Raw genomic sequence first — 7,577 nt, 5'->3', positions numbered from 1 at the left:
AAATCACTCTGTAATCATTAGCTGACTAGTAAGCTCACTAAGCAGGAATTTCAGTGGCTACATACAACAAATACAAAGAATTCGTTCAGAGAAGTCACTAAACAAACAAGCAAACAACAAAAATATACACAAAAGCAATAATAACAAACTCTAAGGAGGGAGAAAATCCAATTTCCAGAGTTGCCATATTGTGTTATTTGAAGTGTAATCTTTTTTTTTTTTTTAATTCAGTCTCTGTAGAGACGGTCAAAAATTGCCAATGCCGACTATAATTCAAGTTGTCATGGCAGGGTGTTGGGAAAAGTTTTCAATTAGCAATAATCGTGCCTTGGATAAACCTCATTGGCTACAATACTGCCATTGCACAAAGCTTGAAATGTAGTTTTCAACAAACATTGTAAGACATGTCTTAGTCCATGCTGTCATTGTTTGCTGCTGTAACAGAATATTTGAGACTAAGTTACTAGTAATGAACAGAAATTTATTTGGCTAATGGCTTTAGAGGCTGGGAAGTCCAAGAGCATGGTGCTAGCATCTGGTAAGGGACTTTATACTGTGTTATCCCGTGGCAGAAGGCAGAAGGGCAAGAGAGAGTGAGAATAAGAGAGCCAAGGGGGACCAAACTCACTTTGATAACACACTGACCTTCATAATAACTGACCACTCCCATTACAATGATGTTAACTCATTTGTGAGGGCAAAGTCCTCATGACCTGATCACTTCTTAAAGTTCCCACCTCCCAACACTGTTGCATTGGAGATTAAGTTTCCAACACATCAATTTGGGGGGACACATTCAAACTACAGCACAGGCCAAGAAACAAGAAAGTATGACTCATGTGCAAGAAGGAAGCAATCAATGAAATTGTCCACCAGTAAGCCCAGATGTTTAACTTACTAAAAATACTTTGTCAGCTATTTAAAATATGTCCTCAACAACTAAAGGAAACCATGTCTAAAGAACTAAAGGAAAGTATGAGAGTGATGTCTCACTAAACAGAGAATATCAATAGATATAAATTACTTTTTTAAAAGAAGCAAATAGAAATTCTGGAATTAAAATTTACAATAACTAAAATGAAAAAGTCATTAGATTGTCTCAACAGCAAATTTGAGACAGAAGGAAGAATCACCAAACTGAAGGTTGGTTAGTTGAGATTATCCAGTCTAAGAAACACACAGACGCCCAGAAAACCCTAAACTACAAGACGGCAAAGACACAAAAGCAGCTGATCCACCAGCTGAGAATTCGTCCGCTCGCGAGGCTGAGCAGGGCAGGGCTGAGTAAATGCCGGCTTACCATCTCTACCATCATCCGGTTTAGTCATCCAACAAGAAGAAATAACAAATTCCAGCAATAAGAAATGAACAGAAGATTGGAGCTGAAGACCTTAAGTGCTTGCTTTTTGCCTGTTGACCAGATAAATAGAACTCTCTGCAGGATCTATGCAGCATGGGGTTTTTATTATTTTTACCTAAAGATGTCTCTTTTTGGTAATAACAAACGTGTTTTTTAAAAACACCTGGTTTTTCTCAATACAACTTTAAAGGTCTTTGAATTGTTTCGTATCTGGTCAAGTTGAGATTTTTCAGAACTTCATTTATAATTTGTAATAAAAGCTTACAACTTGATTTTTTTCAAAAAAAGTCAACAAACTGCAAGCACCTGTTAATGAAGGTCTTAAATTAAAAACAAACGAAGAAAAATGAAAAGAGCCTCAGTGATATGTAGAATATCATCAAGCATACTGACATATACATAATAGGAATCTCAAGGTAAAAAGAGAGAGAAAAGCGAAGAAGAGTTATTTGAAGACATATGGCTGAAAGCTTCCCGAATCTGGTGAAAAACATTCATCTTGGCCAGGCTCGGTGGCTCATGCCTGTAATCCCAGCACTTTGGGAGGCCAAGGCGGGTGGATCATCCGAGGTCGGTAGTTTGAGACCAGCCTGACCCAACATGAAGAAACCCCATCTCTACTAAAAATACAAAATTAGCTGGGCATGGAGGTGGAGGTTGCGGTGAGCTGAGACCGTGACATTGCACTCCAGCCTGGGCAACAAGAACAAAAAATGTATCTATGTATCCAGGAAGCTTAATGAACCCTGAGTAGAATAAACTCAAAGGAATGCACACTTAGACACATGATAAACATCAAAAGTGAAGATAGACAATCTTAAAAATAAGAAAGAAGCGACTCATGACACTCAAGAATTTCCCAATAAAATTAAAAGCTGATTTATTATCAAAAACCATGGGTAATAGAGGCAGTAGAATGTTATATTCAAAGTACTGAAGGAAAAAGACTCATTTAAGAATTTTTTTTTTTGAGACAGAGTTTCGCTCTTCTTGCCCAGGCGGGAGTGCAATGGCTCAATCTCAGTTCAATGCAACCACAGGTGTTTCCCTGGATCATGCTAACTTGAAGGGCACAGTGGAGTCACAGTGTCAGAATCAGAACAGTGGCCCCTGATCTGCTGTGTGTATCATTGTATTGCTGGACATTTCTGGGTTCAGGAAGGCTGTGAAGTGTATTTTCACAGGGGTGTTTATCAAGGCATTCTTTTTCCTCCATCACTAGCACTCCTGGAATAAATCTTCCCCCGACTACACCACCTCCTCCCTCTCTGCCTCTAGTGTCTTACTCTGATGAGGTTCTAAAGCTGTCTTGCCTTTGCTGGCAGTTCTGTATAAAAATTCTAAGATATAGCTTTTAATGAACTCACTGCTTTTTGTACTTGTTACGAGTAAATATTTTGGAGTCAGAATGCCTATGTTGGAATTCCTTTTCTACAATTTAATGGCTGGGCATTCCTCCTCTGACAGCCTGTTTAATCTCTCTGTGTCTCCACTTTTTTATTTATACAAGGGAGATAAGGAAAATTACTGCATTTTATGATTGTTATAAGAATGAAATGAGACAATACACGTAAAAGCTTAGCACAATACCTAGCCCATATTAAACACACACTATAAATGAAGGCAGTAGTGATAGTGATTACAGCCTCATTTTCCTAAGACTCCAACATCCAAAGGAAGCTGAACAGAAACTAACCTGTTCTCAGATGCATTCATCTTCAGCCTGGCATCTTGGATCTTGCCTAAACTTATGCACAAATTTCTGCCTCCCAGGTTCAAGCGATTCTCATGCCTCAGCCCCCTGAGTAGCTGGGATTACAGGCTCCCATCACCATACCTGGCTAATTTTTGTATTTTTAGTAGAGACAGGGTTTCGCTATGTTGGCCAGGCTGGTCTCGAACTCCTGACCTCAGGTGATCCACCCACTTCAGCCTCCCAAAGTGCTGGGATTACAGGCGTGAGCCACCATACCTGGCCTCTATGTGTAGATTTTTGTGTGGAAATCATTTAGGTAAATACCAAGGAGCACGATTGCTGAATCATATGGTAAAAATATGTTTCATTTTGCAAGAAACTGCCAAACTGTCTTCCAACGTGGCTGTACCATTTTGTATTTCCACCAGCAATGAATGACAGTCGCCGTTGCTCCACATCCTTGCCAGCATTTGGTATTGTCATTGTCAGTGTTTAGATTTTTGCCACACCCTCCAGGTATGTAGTGGTATCTCGTTGTTTTAATTTGCAATTCTCCAGTGACATATGATGTTGATCATTCTTTCATAGGCTTATTTTGCCATCTGTATATATTTTTTCTGTTATGTGTCTGTTTAGGTCTTTTGCTTATTTTTGACCCCTTTCAATTAGGCTATTTTTTTAGAGCAGTTTTAGGTTTACAGTATGTATAGATCTTTTCAGATTGCCTTCTTTCACTTAGTAATATGCATTGAAGCTTCCTTCATATCATTTCATGAAAACAGTTGAATGCAATGACTTAATTTCTAAGCCTGTGGATATTTGCTTTATAGTGTTTCAGTAGTTTAAAAAACTGGAGAGTTTTTAAAAAATTCTAATTGCTTCCTGGTATGCTTTATTGCAATACCCATGTGTATCCTTTCCTTTTGTAATAATTTACTGACAAAGTTGACTGCCCAGTCGCCTGCAGTTCCTGTCCCAGGGCTCCGGAGACAGAGAGTTAGCATTTGTGTCGACGCTGCAGGGATGGGCTCTGGAGACAGAGAGGCAAGCAGCTCCCCACCTCCTTGTCCTGGCGATGTCCCCATGTGAAGCCCCTCGTTTTCTCATGGCTGCAGCCACTGCCACCATCACCACCGCTGCAGCAGCCCCTGTTGTCACCACTGATTAAGGCCCATGTCCTGATCTGGTTACCTGGGGACTCCACAGTGTCCCTGGCTGCCTGGTCGTTGTTCAGTGCCTGGACGCTTGGCATATCTCCGCCAGGCACATGTAAGTTCCACTGCCCCCGTAGACTTCACTTCCAAAACACACATGAAAAGATAAAATTAAATGCTTTGGCTGGGTGCAGTGGCTCATGCCTGTAATCCCAGCACTTCGGGAGGCCGAGGCGGGCAAATCACTTGAGGTCAAATGTTCCAGACCAACCTGGCCAACATGGTGAAACCCCATCCCTACTAAATACAAAAATTAGCTGGGCGTGGTGGTGGTGCCTGTAGTCTCAGCTACTTGGGAGGCTGAGGCGTGAGAATTGCTTGAACCTGGGAGGCAGAGGTTGCAGTGAGCTGAGATGGCACCACCGCATTCCAGCCTGGGTAACAGAGCAAAACTCCGTCTCAAAATAAATAAATTAATTAATTCATTAAGGTAAACTAAGTTAAAAATTCTAAGATGGTGACAATAGAGCATTAAACTAAGTATTGTGCCAAGCAAAGGAAGCCACTCACAAAAGACCACATATAAAACGACTCCATCTATACGAAACCAAAGTCACACACTCGTGAAGCCAGCCCAGGTTTTCACTCACATTTCCCAACTGTGGGGCCACCTCCCATCAGTAGCACCTGAGGGCCACTGGGGGTGGTGGCAGGGGTCTTTTACCCTGTGCACCCTCAACTGCTGTCACCCGGGGCAGTCACCCCACCTCCTCCATAGACTCCTGCATGTGGCAGGAAGTCCTTGAGCGGTACCCTGACTGTCTCCTTCACGGAGTTTTGACACTATTGTTCCACAATGCTGATGCCGATGGGCCCTTCCAATCCAACAGACCCTTCCAGTTCATACCCTCCCTGTGTCCCATCACCGACCTGCCTGTTTTGCCAGCTAAAAGACGGATATCCTTGCAGGAATGGGACCACTCTTCTCCCTACCACAGGACCCTCACCTGTCCTCCTTGCTGCTGCTGGTGTCTGGAAAGTCAAGTTACAGACAGCATCGAAGAGATCACACTCTAGCAATGCAGGGGGTGGAGTCTAAAGAGGACGCGTTTGGATGGTGTGTGGTTCCATGTTTAGATGGCAATATTCCAAACAGAAACGTGAGCCTGATTGGAAAACAAATCATTGTTCAAATTCTCCTACGTATTCTGGGTGAGACTTGCATTTGCGGTCATCATTAATGAAGCCCAGTAACAGCCTTTGAGGGAGTCATTGGGAGCCCAGTGGACAATGAGTAATGCTGTAATCGGATAGGCGGTATTACAGAACTGCAGACCAGACAGTCTACAACCTTCCAGCCCACTCCGTTTCTGAAGAGCCATAGCATTTAAGTAACAGCCCTGCTACTGTTTTCTCATGAAGGGGGGCATGGAAGCTGTTAGGAAGGGGACATTTGACAATAAAGAAGACAAAGAGATGATCCCTGGACCTGAACAAAAAGCAGTGGTGCTTGGACACTGAGAATTACATGCCCTGACTGATTGGACAACAGAAAAATATTTTAATCTCTATTTTCTAGCCACTGTTGCAAATCTTCATCAAAAAATCGCCATATCTCATATGGGTACATGAATTTTGAAATGCATTGTAAAAATTCAGTTATATAGACAAGGGACATGCAAAAAATATTTATACACAATTCACAGGTGGTAGGGGTAACCGTAACCTCCTCCATGAGATTATCGACTTATGGAGAAGAGGAATTGTGTCTGCATTGTATGCCATGTATCCCCAGAACCCTAATAATAAGTTGAATGTACTGTTCACATAACAACTTCCAGTGAAATCCGTGGGTCTCTCTAAATGATTGTGTTGTACAAAAATTGCTTGAAAGTTATTGCAATAATTGGGACTGGGAAATTTTTTGCAAAATAGGGATTTCTATATTGGTATTTGACATAAGCAAAATTGGAATCATTTAGCTCTTGTCAGGTGCAGTTGATAACTTACAGAACACCTGCTATGTTTTAGGCACTTTTTCATACATTATTTCAGTTCACCATTCTGACAATCAGTACCACATCTGCATTCACAGTGTAATAAGTAGACATGATATCTTGGTGTTGGTTTAGCAGAGCAAGCATGAACACACGGCACTTGAGTTTCTAGGGCATTCTAATGCCTGTGTCTGACAGCCGCTGGTGCCCTCCACCCACGCCCCACTTGCCTCTACATTTTATGCTACAACGTTTGATTCTAAATCCTTCCCTTATTCCAATCAGCCTGTAACTGCTTTGACACTGCCGTTCTTTTGTAGGACCGTTGACACTGTTCACCTGGATTGTAACAGTGGCGATTCAGCAGCTCCTATTGCTGTTATGGCCAGTGTTATAAAAGTGTTAATCTTCAGGCAATAAAATAGCATCATTCACGAAAATGATTATTGGCAGGTGAGTTACACGTCTCTGCAAAAATTGATTCAGGTTATGTTTGCAAATGAGTCCCAGGTGTCCTTTATAGGCAGTGAGTCCTCGCTTCTAGAAGGACCCCTTTTAGATCCTTCATCTCTCTGCAGCCTGAGACTCCCTGCAAATACCTCCTCTCCATGGTGGGAGTTGGGCAGTCATTGGAAAGCTTTGGATCGAGAGAGTGGATTGCATTTTGGGTGATCTGGAAGTTCCTGGCTATTTAGGACATCCCTTGTTGAAATATCACAGGATAAATATTGCATCGACTTAGCTGAAGCATCACTGACAGGCTTCTAAGAGCATGCTATGTTAGTAAAACCAGAAGTCTGTTGGAAGTGTGATGTATGCAAATATCAGAGGAAAGTCTCTACTAACCCAGAAAAGCCTGAATAAAACACTGCACAATCTATAACTCATGTTCTGTATCATAATTCATACCCAGACTTTCAAGTAAATTATACTTCAGCGAGGGTTTAAAAGTTATTGCAGAGTCTATGTAACAGCCAAGATATTTCAAGATTATGTATGAGCCACTATTTTTTCTTATAGAACATTTTGTGTTGTCTGTCAGCTGATGGATAAGCAAATTGTGATATATGCATGCAATGGAATATTATTTGTCAATAAAAAGAAATGAAGTACTGATATGGGCTACAACATAGAGGAACCTTGAAAACATTGTAATAGGTGAAATAAGCTAACCACAAGAAACTACATACTGTGTGATCCATTTCTATAAAACGTTCAGAACAGGTAAATCTATACAGATAGAAAGTTATTGCTGGTTGCACAATCTGGTGAATGTATGAAAAAACATTGAACTGTACACTTTATTTTTATTTATTTATTTTCATTTAATTTTTTTCAGAGACAGGGTCTTGCTCTGTCATCCAGGCTGG

At 41.2% G+C, this 7,577-nt stretch overlaps 1 non-coding gene across 1 annotated transcript; it reads right to left on the bottom strand.

Annotated features, from left to right (window-relative positions):
• Positions 1-231: 231 nt before the first annotated feature.
• LOC119466878 lies at positions 232-372 on the bottom strand. Its single transcript, XR_005195389.1, has one exon. It is a non-coding gene; the product is annotated as a U4 spliceosomal RNA (small nuclear RNA).
• Positions 373-7,577: the final 7,205 nt, after the last annotated feature.

The sequence above is a fragment of the Cebus imitator genome, unplaced genomic scaffold, assembly GCF_001604975.1.
Source record: "Cebus imitator isolate Cc_AM_T3 unplaced genomic scaffold, Cebus_imitator-1.0 Scaffold11, whole genome shotgun sequence".
NCBI classification, from domain to species: domain Eukaryota; kingdom Metazoa; phylum Chordata; class Mammalia; order Primates; family Cebidae; genus Cebus; species Cebus imitator.
This window is presented reverse-complemented; position numbering and strand designations above follow the sequence as displayed.